This window comes from Oncorhynchus nerka, unplaced genomic scaffold (genome assembly GCF_034236695.1).
Source record: "Oncorhynchus nerka isolate Pitt River unplaced genomic scaffold, Oner_Uvic_2.0 unplaced_scaffold_3825, whole genome shotgun sequence".
Lineage (NCBI taxonomy): Eukaryota > Metazoa > Chordata > Actinopteri > Salmoniformes > Salmonidae > Oncorhynchus > Oncorhynchus nerka.
This window is the reverse complement of record NW_027037471.1, coordinates 1-19,804: the sequence shown is the minus strand read 5'-3', so window position 1 is coordinate 19,804 and position 19,804 is coordinate 1. Positions and strand designations below refer to the sequence as shown.

Below are 19,804 nucleotides of genomic sequence, written 5' to 3'. Positions count from 1 at the left end.
AGGAATTGCTATTTCGTATGCAGGTGACTAACTTACTGCTAATTACATGGCTACAACTCACAGTAAAGCCTGTGGGGTCCCCCTACAGGATAGCTCCCCACATTACACACAATCTCCTTTTAATTTTAACCGAACACTGTGTGCCCGAAGAAGATCCTACGATGATGGACAGACAACTGAGCCAATGGCAGAAGACTACAGACTACAACCAGCTGAACCAATCCGGAGATCCGATCTTCCTAGGGTCAACCTACTTTCTGTGACGTATATAAGAGCTGTGCTGACTGTTTACGCTCTCTGCCTGCTGTTCCAACACGAACTAACGGAAGAGCCGTATTTACGTGTACCAGATATTTTCACTCTGAATAAACTGTTTACTTGTCATAAAATTTACCACTTAGTCTGAATCGATCCTTGACCGGCTCACCCATCTACATATCCAATTGCTAACACAAGTATGAATACTTGCAGACATTTTCATTTTTCTCACTTTTTGTCTCTTCCACAATGTTATTCCTCACTCCTACAGTGTCCATCACAATTACATGCACAATTATGCAAATTAGGTGATGACATCATTTAGCAACTTCTAGCGACTTTTAGGACAGCCAATAGCTACTTTCCTTACTGAGGTGTTGGCAACACTGCTAACTTTAAACATCGGCTATCTGAGCAGCTAACTGATCGCTGCAGCTGTACAAAGCCCATCTGTAAATAGCCCACCCAATCTACCTACCTAATCCCCATATTGTTTTAATTTACTTTCTGCTCTTTGCACACCAGTATTTCTACTTGCACATCATCATCTGCTCATCTATCACTCCAGTGTTAATTTGCTAAATTGTAAATACTTTGCTACAATGGCCTATTTATTGCCTTTACCTCCATTTGCACGCACTGTATATAGACTTTCTTTTTCTTCTATTGTGTTATTGACTGTACGCTTGTTTATTCCATCTGTAACTCTGTGTTGTTGTTTGTGTTGCGCTGCTTTGCTTTATCTTGGCCAGGTCGCAGTTGAATATGAAAACTTGTTCTCAACTGGCTTACCTGGTTAATTATAGGTGAAATTTAAAAAAATAAGAAACATTTTTTCTTTCACAGAAAGGGGATGTAGCTCAGTGGTAGAGCGCATGCTTCGCATGTATGAGGTCCTGGGTTCAATCCCCAGCTTCTCCATAACAATTTTTGCATTGACCCATCTCCTTCTTTCCAGAATGTTGAAATTCTCAGCAGGAAACAGAGATGTGCTGAATAATTTGCGCTTGTAATCTGAAGAACATGTGTTCAATCCCTGTTCGTACATTTATGGAACAGAAGTGGCATGGTTGCCAACTTCAATTGCATCATTTTCAAAAACTGAAGTTCATGGGTTAGATGACTGTCCATACTTGCTTGTATTTAGAATTGCTGCTATCATTTCATTGTAGTTTCAATGGAGTGGTGTATATAAAAAGTACATTGTATTAATATTGCATTTTATCTGCAAATAAAATGGTATCGAAGCTCAGAGGGGAGTGCATGCTATTTATGTATGAGGTCCTTGGTTCAATCCCAAGGTTCTCCACTGAGTTTATTTGTGTGCCAAATTCACATTACACAACTCCTACTTTCCAGAATGTTGATAAATATCTTGCAGCATAGAGTGGCATGGTGGCCAAGCGGTAAGGCGTCGGTCTTGTAAACCGAAGATCATGGGTTCAAATCCCATCTGTGCCTTACTGAAAGATACCTGGTACCAAGGAAAGGTTCTTTCATTGGATGACTTTGAAGAAAAAAAGTTTTCTCAAAATGGCAACCCTGCTATGATATAGTAAGGGGATGTGTCTCTGAGCTACTACTTGAAATGCATGCGGTCTGAAGTTAATCCCCAAATTCTCTGATGAGTATATTTAGTTGTGAAATTAGCTTTTGCACAACTCTACTTTCCAGAATGTTGACATTTTAAGAAGGAAATAGATGTGCTAAGTCATCTGTTTTTGTAAACTGAAGCACATGGGTTCAATCCTTGTTCGACGTTTATGGAAGCTAGATGATATTATGGAAATGTACTTTCATTAGAACAGTGTAAAGAAAAGGTCAATTGTATTGATATGGCCACTACGACCTGTATGCTCTAGTCGGCTGGCCCTCGCTACATATTCATCGCCAGACCGACTCGCTCCAGGTCATCTTTTTAGTCTATGCTAGGTAAAGCTCCGCCTTATCTCAGCTCACTGGTCACGATAACAACCCCCACCCGTAGCACGCGCTCCAGCAGGTATATCTCACTGGTCATCCCCAAAGCCAACACCTCCTTTGGCCGCCTTTCCTTACAGTTCTCTGCTGACAATGACTGGAACGAATTGCAAAAATCGCTGAAGCTGGAGACATATTCCCTCACTAACTTTCAGTGTTGCCAACTTAGCGACTTAGTCACTGTATTTAGCAAGTATGAATACTTGCAGACATTTTCATTTTTCTCACTTTTTGTCTCTTCCACAATGTTATTCCTCACTCCTACAGTGTCCATCACAATTACATGCACAATTATGCAAATTAGGTGATGACATCATTTAGCAACTTCTAGCGACTTTTAGGACAGCCAATAGCTACTTTCCTTACTGAGGTGTTGGCAACACTGCTAACTTTAAACATCGGCTATCTGAGCAGCTAACTGATCGCTGCAGCTGTACAAAGCCCATCTGTAAATAGCCCACCCAATCTACCTACCTAATCCCCATATTGTTTTAATTTACTTTCTGCTCTTTGCACACCAGTATTTCTACTTGCACATCATCATCTGCTCATCTATCACTCCAGTGTTAATTTGCTAAATTGTAAATACTTTGCTACAATGGCCTATTTATTGCCTTACCTCCATTTGCACGCACTGTATATAGACTTTCTTTTTTTCTTCTATTGTGTTATTGACTGTACGCTTGTTTATTCCATCTGTAACTCTGTGTTGTTGTTTGTGTTGCGCTGCTTTGCTTTATCTTGGCCAGGTCGCAGTTGAATATGAAAACTTGTTCTCAACTGGCTTACCTGGTTAATTATAGGTGAAATTTAAAAAAATAAGAAACATTTTTTTCTTTCACAGAAAGGGGATGTAGCTCAGTGGTAGAGCGCATGCTTTGCATGTATGAGGTCCTGGGTTCAATCCCCAGCTTCTCCATAACAATTTTTGCATTGACCCATCTCCTTCTTTCCAGAATGTTGAAATTCTCAGCAGGAAACAGAGATGTGCTGAATAATTTGCGCTTGTAATCTGAAGAACATGTGTTCAATCCCTGTTCGTACATTTATGGAACAGAAGTGGCATGGTTGCCAACTTCAATTGCATCATTTTCAAAAACTGAAGTTCATGGGTTAGATGACTGTCCATACTTGCTTGTATTTAGAATTGCTGCTATCATTTCATTGTACTTTCAATGGAGTGGTGTATATAAAAAGTACATTGTATTAATATTGCATTTTATCTGCAAATAAAATGGTATCGAAGCTCAGAGGGGAGTGCATGCTATTTATGTATGAGGTCCTTGGTTCAATCCCAAGGTTCTCCACTGAGTTTATTTGTGTGCCAAATTCACATTACACAACTCCTACTTTCCAGAATGTTGATAAATATCTTGCAGCATAGAGTGGCATGGTGGCCAAGCGGTAAGGCGTCGGTCTTGTAAACCGAAGATCATGGGTTCAAATCCCATCTGTGCCTTACTGAAAGATACCTGGTACCAAGGAAAGGTTCTTTCATTGGATGACTTTGAAGAAAAAAAGTTTTCTCAAAATGGCAACCCTGCTATGATATAGTAAGGGGATGTGTCTCTGAGCTACTACTTGAAATGCATGCGGTCTGAAGTTAATCCCCAAATTCTCTGATGAGTATATTTAGTTGTGAAATTAGCTTTTGCACAACTCTACTTTCCAGAATGTTGACATTTTAAGAAGGAAATAGATGTGCTAAGTCATCTGTTTTTGTAAACTGAAGCACATGGGTTCAATCCTTGTTCGACGTTTATGGAAGCTAGATGATATTATGGAAATGTACTTTCATTAGAACAGTGTAAAGAAAAGGTCAATTGTATTGATATGGCCACTACGACCTGTATGCTCTAGTCGGCTGGCCCTCGCTACATATTCATCGCCAGACCGACTCGCTCCAGGTCATCTTTTTAGTCTATGCTAGGTAAAGCTCCGCCTTATCTCAGCTCACTGGTCACGATAACAACCCCCACCCGTAGCACGCGCTCCAGCAGGTATATCTCACTGGTCATCCCCCAAAGCCAACACCTCCTTTGGCCGCCTTTCCTTACAGTTCTCTGCTGACAATGACTGGAACGAATGGCAAAAATCGCTGAAGCTGGAGACATATTCCCTCACTAACTTTCAGTGTTGCCAACTTAGCGACTTAGTCACTGTATTTAGCAAGTATGAATACTTGCAGACATTTTCATTTTTCTCACTTTTTGTCTCTTCCACAATGTTATTCCTCACTCCTACAGTGTCCATCACAATTACATGCACAATTATGCAAATTAGGTGATGACATCATTTAGCAACTTCTAGCGACTTTTAGGACAGCCAATAGCTACTTTCCTTACTGAGGTGTTGGCAACACTGCTAACTTTAAACATCGGCTATCTGAGCAGCTAACTGATCGCTGCAGCTGTACAAAGCCCATCTGTAAATAGCCCACCCAATCTACCTACCTAATCCCCATATTGTTTTAATTTACTTTCTGCTCTTTGCACACCAGTATTTCTACTTGCACATCATCATCTGCTCATCTATCACTCCAGTGTTAATTTGCTAAATTGTAAATACTTTGCTACAATGGCCTATTTATTGCCTTACCTCCATTTGCACGCACTGTATATAGACTTTCTTTTTTTCTTCTATTGTGTTATTGACTGTACGCTTGTTTATTCCATCTGTAACTCTGTGTTGTTGTTTGTGTTGCGCTGCTTTGCTTTATCTTGGCCAGGTCGCAGTTGAATATGAAAACTTGTTCTCAACTGGCTTACCTGGTTAATTATAGGTGAAATTTAAAAAAATAAGAAACATTTTTTCTTTCACAGAAAGGGGATGTAGCTCAGTGGTAGAGCGCATGCTTTGCATGTATGAGGTCCTGGGTTCAATCCCCAGCTTCTCCATAACAATTTTTGCATTGACCCATCTCCTTCTTTCCAGAATGTTGAAATTCTCAGCAGGAAACAGAGATGTGCTGAATAATTTGCGCTTGTAATCTGAAGAACATGTGTTCAATCCCTGTTCGTACATTTATGGAACAGAAGTGGCATGGTTGCCAACTTCAATTGCATCATTTTCAAAAACTGAAGTTCATGGGTTAGATGACTGTCCATACTTGCTTGTATTTAGAATTGCTGCTATCATTTCATTGTAGTTTCAATGGAGTGGTGTATATAAAAAGTACATTGTATTAATATTGCATTTTATCTGCAAATAAAATGGTATCGAAGCTCAGAGGGGAGTGCATGCTATTTATGTATGAGGTCCTTGGTTCAATCCCAAGGTTCTCCACTGAGTTTATTTGTGTGCCAAATTCACATTACACAACTCCTACTTTCCAGAATGTTGATAAATATCTTGCAGCATAGAGTGGCATGGTGGCCAAGCGGTAAGGCGTCGGTCTTGTAAACCGAAGATCATGGGTTCAAATCCCATCTGTGCCTTACTGAAAGATACCTGGTACCAAGGAAAGGTTCTTTCATTGGATGACTTTGAAGAAAAAAAGTTTTCTCAAAATGGCAACCCTGCTATGATATAGTAAGGGGATGTGTCTCTGAGCTACTACTTGAAATGCATGCGGTCTGAAGTTAATCCCCAAATTCTCTGATGAGTATATTTAGTTGTGAAATTAGCTTTTGCACAACTCTACTTTCCAGAATGTTGACATTTTAAGAAGGAAATAGATGTGCTAAGTCATCTGTTTTTGTAAACTGAAGCACATGGGTTCAATCCTTGTTCGACGTTTATGGAAGCTAGATGATATTATGGAAATGTACTTTCATTAGAACAGTGTAAAGAAAAGGTCAATTGTATTGATATGGCCACTACGACCTGTATGCTCTAGTCGGCTGGCCCTCGCTACATATTCATCGCCAGACCGACTCGCTCCAGGTCATCTTTTTAGTCTATGCTAGGTAAAGCTCCGCCTTATCTCAGCTCACTGGTCACGATAACAACCCCCACCCGTAGCACGCGCTCCAGCAGGTATATCTCACTGGTCATCCCCCAAAGCCAACACCTCCTTTGGCCGCCTTTCCTTACAGTTCTCTGCTGACAATGACTGGAACGAATGCAAAAATCCTGAAGCTGGAGACATATTCCCTCACTAACTTTCAGTGTTGCCAACTTAGCGACTTAGTCACTGTATTTAGCAAGTATGAATACTTGCAGACATTTTCATTTTTCTCACTTTTTGTCTCTTCCACAATGTTATTCCTCACTCCTACAGTGTCCATCACAATTACATGCACAATTATGCAAATTAGGTGATGACATCATTTAGCAACTTCTAGCGACTTTTAGGACAGCCAATAGCTACTTTCCTTACTGAGGTGTTGGCAACACTGCTAACTTTAAACATCGGCTATCTGAGCAGCTAACTGATCGCTGCAGCTGTACAAAGCCCATCTGTAAATAGCCCACCCAATCTACCTACCTAATCCCCATATTGTTTTAATTTACTTTCTGCTCTTTGCACACCAGTATTTCTACTTGCACATCATCATCTGCTCATCTATCACTCCAGTGTTAATTTGCTAAATTGTAAATACTTTGCTACAATGGCCTATTTATTGCCTTACTTACCTCCATTTGCACGCACTGTATATAGACTTTCTTTTTTTCTTCTATTGTGTTATTGACTGTACGCTTGTTTATTCCATCTGTAACTCTGTGTTGTTGTTTGTGTTGCGCTGCTTTGCTTTATCTTGGCCAGGTCGCAGTTGAATATGAAAACTTGTTCTCAACTGGCTTACCTGGTTAATTATAGGTGAAATTTAAAAAAATAAGAAACATTTTTTTCTTTCACAGAAAGGGGATGTAGCTCAGTGGTAGAGCGCATGCTTTGCATGTATGAGGTCCTGGGTTCAATCCCCAGCTTCTCCATAACAATTTTTGCATTGACCCATCTCCTTCTTTCCAGAATGTTGAAATTCTCAGCAGGAAACAGAGATGTGCTGAATAATTTGCGCTTGTAATCTGAAGAACATGTGTTCAATCCCTGTTCGTACATTTATGGAACAGAAGTGGCATGGTTGCCAACTTCAATTGCATCATTTTCAAAAACTGAAGTTCATGGGTTAGATGACTGTCCATACTTGCTTGTATTTAGAATTGCTGCTATCATTTCATTGTAGTTTCAATGGAGTGGTGTATATAAAAAGTACATTGTATTAATATTGCATTTTATCTGCAAATAAAATGGTATCGAAGCTCAGAGGGGGAGTGCATGCTATTTATGTATGAGGTCCTTGGTTCAATCCCAAGGTTCTCCACTGAGTTTATTTGTGTGCCAAATTCACATTACACAACTCCTACTTTCCAGAATGTTGATAAATATCTTGCAGCATAGAGTGGCATGGTGGCCAAGCGGTAAGGCGTCGGTCTTGTAAACCGAAGATCATGGGTTCAAATCCCATCTGTGCCTTACTGAAAGATACCTGGTACCAAGGAAAGGTTCTTTCATTGGATGACTTTGAAGAAAAAAGTTTTCTCAAAATGGCAACCCTGCTATGATATAGTAAGGGGATGTGTCTCTGAGCTACTACTTGAAATGCATGCGGTCTGAAGTTAATCCCCAAATTCTCTGATGAGTATATTTAGTTGTGAAATTAGCTTTTGCACAACTCTACTTTCCAGAATGTTGACATTTTAAGAAGGAAATAGATGTGCTAAGTCATCTGTTTTTGTAAACTGAAGCACATGGGTTCAATCCTTGTTCGACGTTTATGGAAGCTAGATGATATTATGGAAATGTACTTTCATTAGAACAGTGTAAAGAAAAGGTCAATTGTATTGATATGGCCACTACGACCTGTATGCTCTAGTCGGCTGGCCCTCGCTACATATTCATCGCCAGACCGACTCGCTCCAGGTCATCTTTTTAGTCTATGCTAGGTAAAGCTCCGCCTTATCTCAGCTCACTGGTCACGATAACAACCCCCACCCGTAGCACGCGCTCCAGCAGGTATATCTCACTGGTCATCCCCCAAAGCCAACACCTCCTTTGGCCGCCTTTCCTTACAGTTCTCTGCTGACAATGACTGGAACGAATGGCAAAAATCGCTGAAGCTGGAGACATACATATTCCCTCACTAACTTTCAGTGTTGCCAACTTAGCGACTTAGTCACTGTATTTAGCAAGTATGAATACTTGCAGACATTTTCATTTTTCTCACTTTTTGTCTCTTCCACAATGTTATTCCTCACTCCTACAGTGTCCATCACAATTACATGCACAATTATGCAAATTAGGTGATGACATCATTTAGCAACTTCTAGCGACTTTTAGGACAGCCAATAGCTACTTTCCTTACTGAGGTGTTGGCAACACTGCTAACTTTAAACATCGGCTATCTGAGCAGCTAACTGATCGCTGCAGCTGTACAAAGCCCATCTGTAAATAGCCCACCCAATCTACCTACCTAATCCCCATATTGTTTTAATTTACTTTCTGCTCTTTGCACACCAGTATTTCTACTTGCACATCATCATCTGCTCATCTATCACTCCAGTGTTAATTTGCTAAATTGTAAATACTTTGCTACAATGGCCTATTTATTGCCTTACCTCCATTTGCACGCACTGTATATAGACTTTCTTTTTTTCTTCTATTGTGTTATTGACTGTACGCTTGTTTATTCCATCTGTAACTCTGTGTTGTTGTTTGTGTTGCGCTGCTTTGCTTTATCTTGGCCAGGTCGCAGTTGAATATGAAAACTTGTTCTCAACTGGCTTACCTGGTTAATTATAGGTGAAATTTAAAAAAATAAGAAACATTTTTTTCTTTCACAGAAAGGGGATGTAGCTCAGTGGTAGAGCGCATGCTTCGCATGTATGAGGTCCTGGGTTCAATCCCCAGCTTCTCCATAACAATTTTTGCATTGACCCATCTCCTTCTTTCCAGAATGTTGAAATTCTCAGCAGGAAACAGAGATGTGCTGAATAATTTGCGCTTGTAATCTGAAGAACATGTGTTCAATCCCTGTTCGTACATTTATGGAACAGAAGTGGCATGGTTGCCAACTTCAATTGCATCATTTTCAAAAACTGAAGTTCATGGGTTAGATGACTGTCCATACTTGCTTGTATTTAGAATTGCTGCTATCATTTCATTGTAGTTTCAATGGAGTGGTGTATATAAAAAGTACATTGTATTAATATTGCATTTTATCTGCAAATAAAATGGTATCGAAGCTCAGAGGGGAGTGCATGCTATTTATGTATGAGGTCCTTGGTTCAATCCCAAGGTTCTCCACTGAGTTTATTTGTGTGCCAAATTCACATTACACAACTCCTACTTTCCAGAATGTTGATAAATATCTTGCAGCATAGAGTGGCATGGTGGCCAAGCGGTAAGGCGTCGGTCTTGTAAACCGAAGATCATGGGTTCAAATCCCATCTGTGCCTTACTGAAAGATACCTGGTACCAAGGAAAGGTTCTTTCATTGGATGACTTTGAAGAAAAAAGTTTTCTCAAAATGGCAACCCTGCTATGATATAGTAAGGGGATGTGTCTCTGAGCTACTACTTGAAATGCATGCGGTCTGAAGTTAATCCCCAAATTCTCTGATGAGTATATTTAGTTGTGAAATTAGCTTTTGCACAACTCTACTTTCCAGAATGTTGACATTTTAAGAAGGAAATAGATGTGCTAAGTCATCTGTTTTTGTAAACTGAAGCACATGGGTTCAATCCTTGTTCGACGTTTATGGAAGCTAGATGATATTATGGAAATGTACTTTCATTAGAACAGTGTAAAGAAAAGGTCAATTGTATTGATATGGCCACTACGACCTGTATGCTCTAGTCGGCTGGCCCTCGCTACATATTCATCGCCAGACCGACTCGCTCCAGGTCATCTTTTTAGTCTATGCTAGGTAAAGCTCCGCCTTATCTCAGCTCACTGGTCACGATAACAACCCCCACCCGTAGCACGCGCTCCAGCAGGTATATCTCACTGGTCATCCCCCAAAGCCAACACCTCCTTTGGCCGCCTTTCCTTACAGTTCTCTGCTGACAATGACTGGAACGAATGGCAAAAATCGCTGAAGCTGGAGACATATTCCCTCACTAACTTTCAGTGTTGCCAACTTAGCGACTTAGTCACTGTATTTAGCAAGTATGAATACTTGCAGACATTTTCATTTTTCTCACTTTTTGTCTCTTCCACAATGTTATTCCTCACTCCTACAGTGTCCATCACAATTACATGCACAATTATGCAAATTAGGTGATGACATCATTTAGCAACTTCTAGCGACTTTTAGGACAGCCAATAGCTACTTTCCTTACTGAGGTGTTGGCAACACTGCTAACTTTAAACATCGGCTATCTGAGCAGCTAACTGATCGCTGCAGCTGTACAAAGCCCATCTGTAAATAGCCCACCCAATCTACCTACCTAATCCCCATATTGTTTTAATTTACTTTCTGCTCTTTGCACACCAGTATTTCTACTTGCACATCATCATCTGCTCATCTATCACTCCAGTGTTAATTTGCTAAATTGTAAATAATTTGCTACAATGGCCTATTTATTGCCTTACCTCCATTTGCACGCACTGTATATAGACTTTCTTTTTTTCTTCTATTGTGTTATTGACTGTACGCTTGTTTATTCCATCTGTAACTCTGTGTTGTTGTTTGTGTTGCGCTGCTTTGCTTTATCTTGGCCAGGTCGCAGTTGAATATGAAAACTTGTTCTCAACTGGCTTACCTGGTTAATTATAGGTGAAATTTAAAAAAATAAGAAACATATTTTTCTTTCACAGAAAGGGGATGTAGCTCAGTGGTAGAGCGCATGCTTCGCATGTATGAGGTCCTGGGTTCAATCCCCAGCTTCTCCATAACAATTTTTGCATTGACCCATCTCCTTCTTTCCAGAATGTTGAAATTCTCAGCAGGAAACAGAGATGTGCTGAATAATTTGCGCTTGTAATCTGAAGAACATGTGTTCAATCCCTGTTCGTACATTTATGGAACAGAAGTGGCATGGTTGCCAACTTCAATTGCATCATTTTCAAAAACTGAAGTTCATGGGTTAGATGACTGTCCATACTTGCTTGTATTTAGAATTGCTGCTATCATTTCATTGTACTTTCAATGGAGTGGTGTATATAAAAAGTACATTGTATTAATATTGCATTTTATCTGCAAATAAAATGGTATCGAAGCTCAGAGGGGGAGTGCATGCTATTTATGTATGAGGTCCTTGGTTCAATCCCAAGGTTCTCCACTGAGTTTATTTGTGTGCCAAATTCACATTACACAACTCCTACTTTCCAGAATGTTGATAAATATCTTGCAGCATAGAGTGGCATGGTGGCCAAGCGGTAAGGCGTCGGTCTTGTAAACCGAAGATCATGGGTTCAAATCCCATCTGTGCCTTACTGAAAGATACCTGGTACCAAGGAAAGGTTCTTTCATTGGATGACTTTGAAGAAAAAAGTTTTCTCAAAATGGCAACCCTGCTATGATATAGTAAGGGGATGTGTCTCTGAGCTACTACTTGAAATGCATGCGGTCTGAAGTTAATCCCCAAATTCTCTGATGAGTATATTTAGTTGTGAAATTAGCTTTTGCACAACTCTACTTTCCAGAATGTTGACATTTTAAGAAGGAAATAGATGTGCTAAGTCATCTGTTTTTGTAAACTGAAGCACATGGGTTCAATCCTTGTTCGACGTTTATGGAAGCTAGATGATATTATGGAAATGTACTTTCATTAGAACAGTGTAAAGAAAAGGTCAATTGTATTGATATGGCCACTACGACCTGTATGCTCTAGTCGGCTGGCCCTCGCTACATATTCATCGCCAGACCGACTCGCTCCAGGTCATCTTTTTAGTCTATGCTAGGTAAAGCTCCGCCTTATCTCAGCTCACTGGTCACGATAACAACCCCCACCCGTAGCACGCGCTCCAGCAGGTATATCTCACTGGTCATCCCCCAAAGCCAACACCTCCTTTGGCCGCCTTTCCTTACAGTTCTCTGCTGACAATGACTGGAACGAATGGCAAAAATCGCTGAAGCTGGAGACATATTCCCTCACTAACTTTCAGTGTTGCCAACTTAGCGACTTAGTCACTGTATTTAGCAAGTATGAATACTTGCAGACATTTTCATTTTTCTCACTTTTTGTCTCTTCCACAATGTTATTCCTCACTCCTACAGTGTCCATCACAATTACATGCACAATTATGCAAATTAGGTGATGACATCATTTAGCAACTTCTAGCGACTTTTAGGACAGCCAATAGCTACTTTCCTTACTGAGGTGTTGGCAACACTGCTAACTTTAAACATCGGCTATCTGAGCAGCTAACTGATCGCTGCAGCTGTACAAAGCCCATCTGTAAATAGCCCACCCAATCTACCTACCTAATCCCCATATTGTTTTAATTTACTTTCTGCTCTTTGCACACCAGTATTTCTACTTGCACATCATCATCTGCTCATCTATCACTCCAGTGTTAATTTGCTAAATTGTAAATACTTTGCTACAATGGCCTATTTATTGCCTTACCTCCATTTGCACGCACTGTATATAGACTTTCTTTTTTTCTTCTATTGTGTTATTGACTGTACGCTGTTTATTCCATCTGTAACTCTGTGTTGTTGTTTGTGTTGCGCTGCTTTGCTTTATCTTGGCCAGGTCGCAGTTGAATATGAAAACTTGTTCTCAACTGGCTTACCTGGTTAATTATAGGTGAAATTTAAAAAAATAAGAAACATTTTTTTCTTTCACAGAAAGGGGATGTAGCTCAGTGGTAGAGCGCATGCTTTGCATGTATGAGGTCCTGGGTTCAATCCCCAGCTTCTCCATAACAATTTTTGCATTGACCCATCTCCTTCTTTCCAGAATGTTGAAATTCTCAGCAGGAAACAGAGATGTGCTGAATAATTTGCGCTTGTAATCTGAAGAACATGTGTTCAATCCCTGTTCGTACATTTATGGAACAGAAGTGGCATGGTTGCCAACTTCAATTGCATCATTTTCAAAAACTGAAGTTCATGGGTTAGATGACTGTCCATACTTGCTTGTATTTAGAATTGCTGCTATCATTTCATTGTAGTTTCAATGGAGTGGTGTATATAAAAAGTACATTGTATTAATATTGCATTTTATCTGCAAATAAAATGGTATCGAAGCTCAGAGGGGGAGTGCATGCTATTTATGTATGAGGTCCTTGGTTCAATCCCAAGGTTCTCCACTGAGTTTATTTGTGTGCCAAATTCACATTACACAACTCCTACTTTCCAGAATGTTGATAAATATCTTGCAGCATAGAGTGGCATGGTGGCCAAGCGGTAAGGCGTCGGTCTTGTAAACCGAAGATCATGGGTTCAAATCCCATCTGTGCCTTACTGAAAGATACCTGGTACCAAGGAAAGGTTCTTTCATTGGATGACTTTGAAGAAAAAAAGTTTTCTCAAAATGGCAACCCTGCTATGATATAGTAAGGGGATGTGTCTCTGAGCTACTACTTGAAATGCATGCGGTCTGAAGTTAATCCCCAAATTCTCTGATGAGTATATTTAGTTGTGAAATTAGCTTTTGCACAACTCTACTTTCCAGAATGTTGACATTTTAAGAAGGAAATAGATGTGCTAAGTCATCTGTTTTTGTAAACTGAAGCACATGGGTTCAATCCTTGTTCGACGTTTATGGAAGCTAGATGATATTATGGAAATGTACTTTCATTAGAACAGTGTAAAGAAAAGGTCAATTGTATTGATATGGCCACTACGACCTGTATGCTCTAGTCGGCTGGCCCTCGCTACATATTCATCGCCAGACCGACTCGCTCCAGGTCATCTTTTTAGTCTATGCTAGGTAAAGCTCCGCCTTATCTCAGCTCACTGGTCACGATAACAACCCCCACCCGTAGCACGCGCTCCAGCAGGTATATCTCACTGGTCATCCCCCAAAGCCAACACCTCCTTTGGCCGCCTTTCCTTACAGTTCTCTGCTGACAATGACTGGAACGAATGGCAAAAATCGCTGAAGCTGGAGACATATTCCCTCACTAACTTTCAGTGTTGCCAACTTAGCGACTTAGTCACTGTATTTAGCAAGTATGAATACTTGCAGACATTTTCATTTTTCTCACTTTTTGTCTCTTCCACAATGTTATTCCTCACTCCTACAGTGTCCATCACAATTACATGCACAATTATGCAAATTAGGTGATGACATCATTTAGCAACTTCTAGCGACTTTTAGGACAGCCAATAGCTACTTTCCTTACTGAGGTGTTGGCAACACTGCTAACTTTAAACATCGGCTATCTGAGCAGCTAACTGATCGCTGCAGCTGTACAAAGCCCATCTGTAAATAGCCCACCCAATCTACCTACCTAATCCCCATATTGTTTTAATTTACTTTCTGCTCTTTGCACACCAGTATTTCTACTTGCACATCATCATCTGCTCATCTATCACTCCAGTGTTAATTTGCTAAATTGTAAATAATTTGCTACAATGGCCTATTTATTGCCTTACCTCCATTTGCACGCACTGTATATAGACTTTCTTTTTTTTCTTCTATTGTGTTATTGACTGTACGCTTGTTTATTCCATCTGTAACTCTGTGTTGTTGTTTGTGTTGCGCTGCTTTGCTTTATCTTGGCCAGGTCGCAGTTGAATATGAAAACTTGTTCTCAACTGGCTTACCTGGTTAATTATAGGTGAAATTTAAAAAATAAGAAACATTTTTTTCTTTCACAGAAAGGGGATGTAGCTCAGTGGTAGAGCGCATGCTTCGCATGTATGAGGTCCTGGGTTCAATCCCCAGCTTCTCCATAACAATTTTTGCATTGACCCATCTCCTTCTTTCCAGAATGTTGAAATTCTCAGCAGGAAACAGAGATGTGCTGAATAATTTGCGCTTGTAATCTGAAGAACATGTGTTCAATCCCTGTTCGTACATTTATGGAACAGAAGTGGCATGGTTGCCAACTTCAATTGCATCATTTTCAAAAACTGAAGTTCATGGGTTAGATGACTGTCCATACTTGCTTGTATTTAGAATTGCTGCTATCATTTCATTGTAGTTTCAATGGAGTGGTGTATATAAAAAGTACATTGTTAATATTGCATTTTATCTGCAAATAAAATGGTATCGAAGCTCAGAGGGGGAGTGCATGCTATTTATGTATGAGGTCCTTGGTTCAATCCCAAGGTTCTCCACTGAGTTTATTTGTGTGCCAAATTCACATTACACAACTCCTACTTTCCAGAATGTTGATAAATATCTTGCAGCATAGAGTGGCATGGTGGCCAAGCGGTAAGGCGTCGGTCTTGTAAACCGAAGATCATGGGTTCAAATCCCATCTGTGCCTTACTGAAAGATACCTGGTACCAAGGAAAGGTTCTTTCATTGGATGACTTTGAAGAAAAAAGTTTTCTCAAAATGGCAACCCTGCTATGATATAGTAAGGGGATGTGTCTCTGAGCTACTACTTGAAATGCATGCGGTCTGAAGTTAATCCCCAAATTCTCTGATGAGTATATTTAGTTGTGAAATTAGCTTTTGCACAACTCTACTTTCCAGAATGTTGACATTTTAAGAAGGAAATAGATGTGCTAAGTCATCTGTTTTTGTAAACTGAAGCACATGGGTTCAATCCTTGTTCGACGTTTATGGAAGCTAGATGATATTATGGAAATGTACTTTCATTAGAACAGTGTAAAGAAAAGGTCAATTGTATTGATATGGCCACTACGACCTGTATGCTCTAGTCGGCTGGCCCTCGCTACATATTCATCGCCAGACCGACTCGCTCCAGGTCATCTTTTTAGTCTATGCTAGGTAAAGCTCCGCCTTATCTCAGCTCACTGGTCACGATAACAACCCCCACCCGTAGCACGCGCTCCAGCAGGTATATCTCACTGGTCATCCCCCAAAGCCAACACCTCCTTTGGCCGCCTTTCCTTACAGTTCTCTGCTGACAATGACTGGAACGAATGGCAAAAATCGCTGAAGCTGGAGACATATTCCCTCACTAACTTTCAGTGTTGCCAACTTAGCGACTTAGTCACTGTATTTAGCAAGTATGAATACTTGCAGACATTTTCATTTTTCTCACTTTTTGTCTCTTCCACAATGTTATTCCTCACTCCTACAGTGTCCATCACAATTACATGCACAATTATGCAAATTAGGTGATGACATCATTTAGCAACTTCTAGCGACTTTTAGGACAGCCAATAGCTACTTTCCTTACTGAGGTGTTGGCAACACTGCTAACTTTAAACATCGGCTATCTGAGCAGCTAACTGATCGCTGCAGCTGTACAAAGCCCATCTGTAAATAGCCCACCCAATCTACCTACCTAATCCCCATATTGTTTTAATTTACTTTCTGCTCTTTGCACACCAGTATTTCTACTTGCACATCATCATCTGCTCATCTATCACTCCAGTGTTAATTTGCTAAATTGTAAATACTTTGCTACAATGGCCTATTTATTGCCTTACCTCCATTTGCACGCACTGTATATAGACTTTCTTTTTTTCTTCTATTGTGTTATTGACTGTACGCTTGTTTATTCCATCTGTAACTCTGTGTTGTTGTTTGTGTTGCGCTGCTTTGCTTTATCTTGGCCAGGTCGCAGTTGAATATGAAAACTTGTTCTCAACTGGCTTACCTGGTTAATTATAGGTGAAATTTAAAAATAAGAAACATTTTTTTCTTTCACAGAAAGGGGATGTAGCTCAGTGGTAGAGCGCATGCTTTGCATGTATGAGGTCCTGGGTTCAATCCCCAGCTTCTCCATAACAATTTTTGCATTGACCCATCTCCTTCTTTCCAGAATGTTGAAATTCTCAGCAGGAAACAGAGATGTGCTGAATAATTTGCGCTTGTAATCTGAAGAACATGTGTTCAATCCCTGTTCGTACATTTATGGAACAGAAGTGGCATGGTTGCCAACTTCAATTGCATCATTTTCAAAAACTGAAGTTCATGGGTTAGATGACTGTCCATACTTGCTTGTATTTAGAATTGCTGCTATCATTTCATTGTAGTTTCAATGGAGTGGTGTATATAAAAAGTACATTGTATTAATATTGCATTTTATCTGCAAATAAAATGGTATCGAAGCTCAGAGGGGGAGTGCATGCTATTTATGTATGAGGTCCTTGGTTCAATCCCAAGGTTCTCCACTGAGTTTATTTGTGTGCCAAATTCACATTACACAACTCCTACTTTCCAGAATGTTGATAAATATCTTGCAGCATAGAGTGGCATGGTGGCCAAGCGGTAAGGCGTCGGTCTTGTAAACCGAAGATCATGGGTTCAAATCCCATCTGTGCCTTACTGAAAGATACCTGGTACCAAGGAAAGGTTCTTTCATTGGATGACTTTGAAGAAAAAAGTTTTCTCAAAATGGCAACCCTGCTATGATATAGTAAGGGGATGTGTCTCTGAGCTACTACTTGAAATGCATGCGGTCTGGAAGTTAATCCCCAAATTCTCTGATGAGTATATTTAGTTGTGAAATTAGCTTTTGCACAACTCTACTTTCCAGAATGTTGACATTTTAAGAAGGAAATAGATGTGCTAAGTCATCTGTTTTTGTAAACTGAAGCACATGGGTTCAATCCTTGTTCGACGTTTATGGAAGCTAGATGATATTATGGAAATGTACTTTCATTAGAACAGTGTAAAGAAAAGGTCAATTGTATTGATATGGCCACTACGACCTGTATGCTCTAGTCGGCTGGCCCTCGCTACATATTCATCGCCAGACCGACTCGCTCCAGGTCATCTTTTTAGTCTATGCTAGGTAAAGCTCCGCCTTATCTCAGCTCACTGGTCACGATAACAACCCCCACCCGTAGCACGCGCTCCAGCAGGTATATCTCACTGGTCATCCCCCAAAGCCAACACCTCCTTTGGCCGCCTTTCCCCTTACAGTTCTCTGCTGACAATGACTGGAACGAATGGCAAAAATCGCTGAAGCTGGAGACATATTCCCTCACTAACTTTCAGTGTTGCCAACTTAGCACTGTCTTTAGCACTTAGTCACTGTATTTAGCCCCTAAGTATGAATACTTGCAGACATTTTCATTTTTCTCACTTTTGTCTCTTCCACAATGTTCCTCACTCCTACAGTGTCCATCACAATTACATGCACAATTATGCAAATTAGGTGATGACATCTTTTAGCAACTTCTAGCGACTTTTAGGACAGCCAATAGCTACTTTCCTTACTGAGGTGTTGGCAACACTGCTAACTTTAAACATCGGCTATCTGAGCAGCTAACTGATCGCTGCAGCTGTACAAAGCCCATCTGTAAATAGCCCACCCAATCTACCTACCTAATCCCCATATTGTTTTAATTTACTTTCTGCTCTTTGCACACCAGTATTTCTACTTGCACATCATCATCTGCTCATCTATCACTCCAGTGTTAATTTGCTAAATTGTAAATAATTTGCTACAATGGCCTATTTATTGCCTTACCTCCATTTGCACGCACTGTATATAGACTTTCTTTTTTTCTTCTATTGTGTTATTGACTGTACGCTTGTTTATTCCATCTGTAACTCTGTGTTGTTGTTTGTGTTGCGCTGCTTTGCTTTATCTTGGCCAGGTCGCAGTTGAATATGAAAACTTGTTCTCAACTGGCTTACCTGGTTAATTATAGGTGAAATTTAAAAATAAGAAACATTTTTTCTTTCACAGAAAGGGGATGTAGCTCAGTGGTAGAGCGCATGCTTTGCATGTATGAGGTCCTGGGTTCAATCCCCAGCTTCTCATAACAATTTTGCATTGACCCATCTCCTTCTTTCCAGAATGTTGAAATTCTCAGCAGGAAACAGAGATGTGCTGAATAATTTGCGCTTGTAATCTGAAGAACATGTGTTCAATCCCTGTTCGTACATTTATGGAACAGAAGTGGCATGGTTGCCAACTTCAATTGCATCATTTTCAAAACTGAAGTTCATGGGTTAGATGACTGTCCATACTTGCTTGTATTTAGAATTGCTGCTATCATTTCATTGTACTTTCAATGGGAGTGGTGTATATAAAAAGTACATTGTATTAATATTGCATTTTATCTGCAAATAAAATGGTATCAAGCTCAGAGGAGTGCATGCTATTTATGTATGAGGTCCTTGGTTCAATCCCAAGGTTCTCCACTGAGTTTATTTGTGTGCCAAATTCACATTACACAACTCCTACTTTCCAGAATGTTGATAAATATCTTGCAGCATAGAGAGCGGCATGGTGGCCAAGCGGTAAGGCGTCAGTCTTGTAAACCGAAGATCATGGGTTCAAATCCCATCTGTGCCTTACTGAAAGATACCTGGTACCAAGAAAGGTTCTTTCATTGGATGACTTTGAAGGAAAAAAAGTTTTCTCAAAATGGCAACCCTGCTATGATATAGTAAGGGATGTGTCTCTGAGCTACTACTTGAAATGCATGCGGTCTGATTAATCCCCAAATTCTCTGATGAGTATATTTAGTTGTGAAATAGCTTTTGCACAACTCTACTTTCCAGAATGTTGACATTTTAGAAGGAAATAGATGTGCTAAGTCATCTGTTTTGTAAACTGAAG

The 19,804-nt window shown here is 40.1% G+C and overlaps 20 non-coding genes across 20 annotated transcripts; all 20 read left to right on the top strand.

Annotated features, from left to right (window-relative positions):
• Positions 1–1,107: 1,107 nt before the first annotated feature.
• trnaa-cgc (transfer RNA alanine (anticodon CGC)) lies at positions 1,108–1,179 on the top strand. Its single transcript has one exon. It is a non-coding gene; the product is annotated as a tRNA-Ala (tRNA).
• Positions 1,180–1,647: 468 nt separating this feature from the next.
• trnat-ugu (transfer RNA threonine (anticodon UGU)) lies at positions 1,648–1,719 on the top strand. Its single transcript has one exon. It is a non-coding gene; the product is annotated as a tRNA-Thr (tRNA).
• A 1,366-nt stretch (positions 1,720–3,085) lies between these two features.
• trnaa-ugc (transfer RNA alanine (anticodon UGC)) lies at positions 3,086–3,157 on the top strand. Its single transcript has one exon. It is a non-coding gene; the product is annotated as a tRNA-Ala (tRNA).
• Positions 3,158–3,625: 468 nt separating this feature from the next.
• On the top strand, positions 3,626–3,697 carry trnat-ugu (transfer RNA threonine (anticodon UGU)). Its single transcript has one exon. It is a non-coding gene; the product is annotated as a tRNA-Thr (tRNA).
• A 1,366-nt stretch (positions 3,698–5,063) lies between these two features.
• trnaa-ugc (transfer RNA alanine (anticodon UGC)) lies at positions 5,064–5,135 on the top strand. The gene has a single exon. It is a non-coding gene; the product is annotated as a tRNA-Ala (tRNA).
• Positions 5,136–5,603: 468 nt separating this feature from the next.
• On the top strand, positions 5,604–5,675 carry trnat-ugu (transfer RNA threonine (anticodon UGU)). The gene has a single exon. It is a non-coding gene; the product is annotated as a tRNA-Thr (tRNA).
• A 1,369-nt stretch (positions 5,676–7,044) lies between these two features.
• On the top strand, positions 7,045–7,116 carry trnaa-ugc (transfer RNA alanine (anticodon UGC)). The gene has a single exon. It is a non-coding gene; the product is annotated as a tRNA-Ala (tRNA).
• Positions 7,117–7,585: 469 nt separating this feature from the next.
• Positions 7,586–7,657, top strand: trnat-ugu (transfer RNA threonine (anticodon UGU)). The gene has a single exon. It is a non-coding gene; the product is annotated as a tRNA-Thr (tRNA).
• A 1,370-nt stretch (positions 7,658–9,027) lies between these two features.
• Positions 9,028–9,099, top strand: trnaa-cgc (transfer RNA alanine (anticodon CGC)). The gene has a single exon. It is a non-coding gene; the product is annotated as a tRNA-Ala (tRNA).
• A 468-nt stretch (positions 9,100–9,567) lies between these two features.
• trnat-ugu (transfer RNA threonine (anticodon UGU)) lies at positions 9,568–9,639 on the top strand. Its single transcript has one exon. It is a non-coding gene; the product is annotated as a tRNA-Thr (tRNA).
• A 1,366-nt stretch (positions 9,640–11,005) lies between these two features.
• Positions 11,006–11,077, top strand: trnaa-cgc (transfer RNA alanine (anticodon CGC)). The gene has a single exon. It is a non-coding gene; the product is annotated as a tRNA-Ala (tRNA).
• Positions 11,078–11,546: 469 nt separating this feature from the next.
• On the top strand, positions 11,547–11,618 carry trnat-ugu (transfer RNA threonine (anticodon UGU)). The gene has a single exon. It is a non-coding gene; the product is annotated as a tRNA-Thr (tRNA).
• Positions 11,619–12,983: 1,365 nt separating this feature from the next.
• trnaa-ugc (transfer RNA alanine (anticodon UGC)) lies at positions 12,984–13,055 on the top strand. The gene has a single exon. It is a non-coding gene; the product is annotated as a tRNA-Ala (tRNA).
• Positions 13,056–13,524: 469 nt separating this feature from the next.
• Positions 13,525–13,596, top strand: trnat-ugu (transfer RNA threonine (anticodon UGU)). The gene has a single exon. It is a non-coding gene; the product is annotated as a tRNA-Thr (tRNA).
• A 1,367-nt stretch (positions 13,597–14,963) lies between these two features.
• trnaa-cgc (transfer RNA alanine (anticodon CGC)) lies at positions 14,964–15,035 on the top strand. Its single transcript has one exon. It is a non-coding gene; the product is annotated as a tRNA-Ala (tRNA).
• Positions 15,036–15,502: 467 nt separating this feature from the next.
• Positions 15,503–15,574, top strand: trnat-ugu (transfer RNA threonine (anticodon UGU)). Its single transcript has one exon. It is a non-coding gene; the product is annotated as a tRNA-Thr (tRNA).
• Positions 15,575–16,938: 1,364 nt separating this feature from the next.
• trnaa-ugc (transfer RNA alanine (anticodon UGC)) lies at positions 16,939–17,010 on the top strand. The gene has a single exon. It is a non-coding gene; the product is annotated as a tRNA-Ala (tRNA).
• Positions 17,011–17,479: 469 nt separating this feature from the next.
• Positions 17,480–17,551, top strand: trnat-ugu (transfer RNA threonine (anticodon UGU)). Its single transcript has one exon. It is a non-coding gene; the product is annotated as a tRNA-Thr (tRNA).
• Positions 17,552–18,928: 1,377 nt separating this feature from the next.
• On the top strand, positions 18,929–19,004 carry trnaa-ugc (transfer RNA alanine (anticodon UGC)). The gene has a single exon. It is a non-coding gene; the product is annotated as a tRNA-Ala (tRNA).
• A 461-nt stretch (positions 19,005–19,465) lies between these two features.
• On the top strand, positions 19,466–19,537 carry trnat-ugu (transfer RNA threonine (anticodon UGU)). Its single transcript has one exon. It is a non-coding gene; the product is annotated as a tRNA-Thr (tRNA).
• The last annotated feature ends 267 nt before the right edge of the window (positions 19,538–19,804 follow it).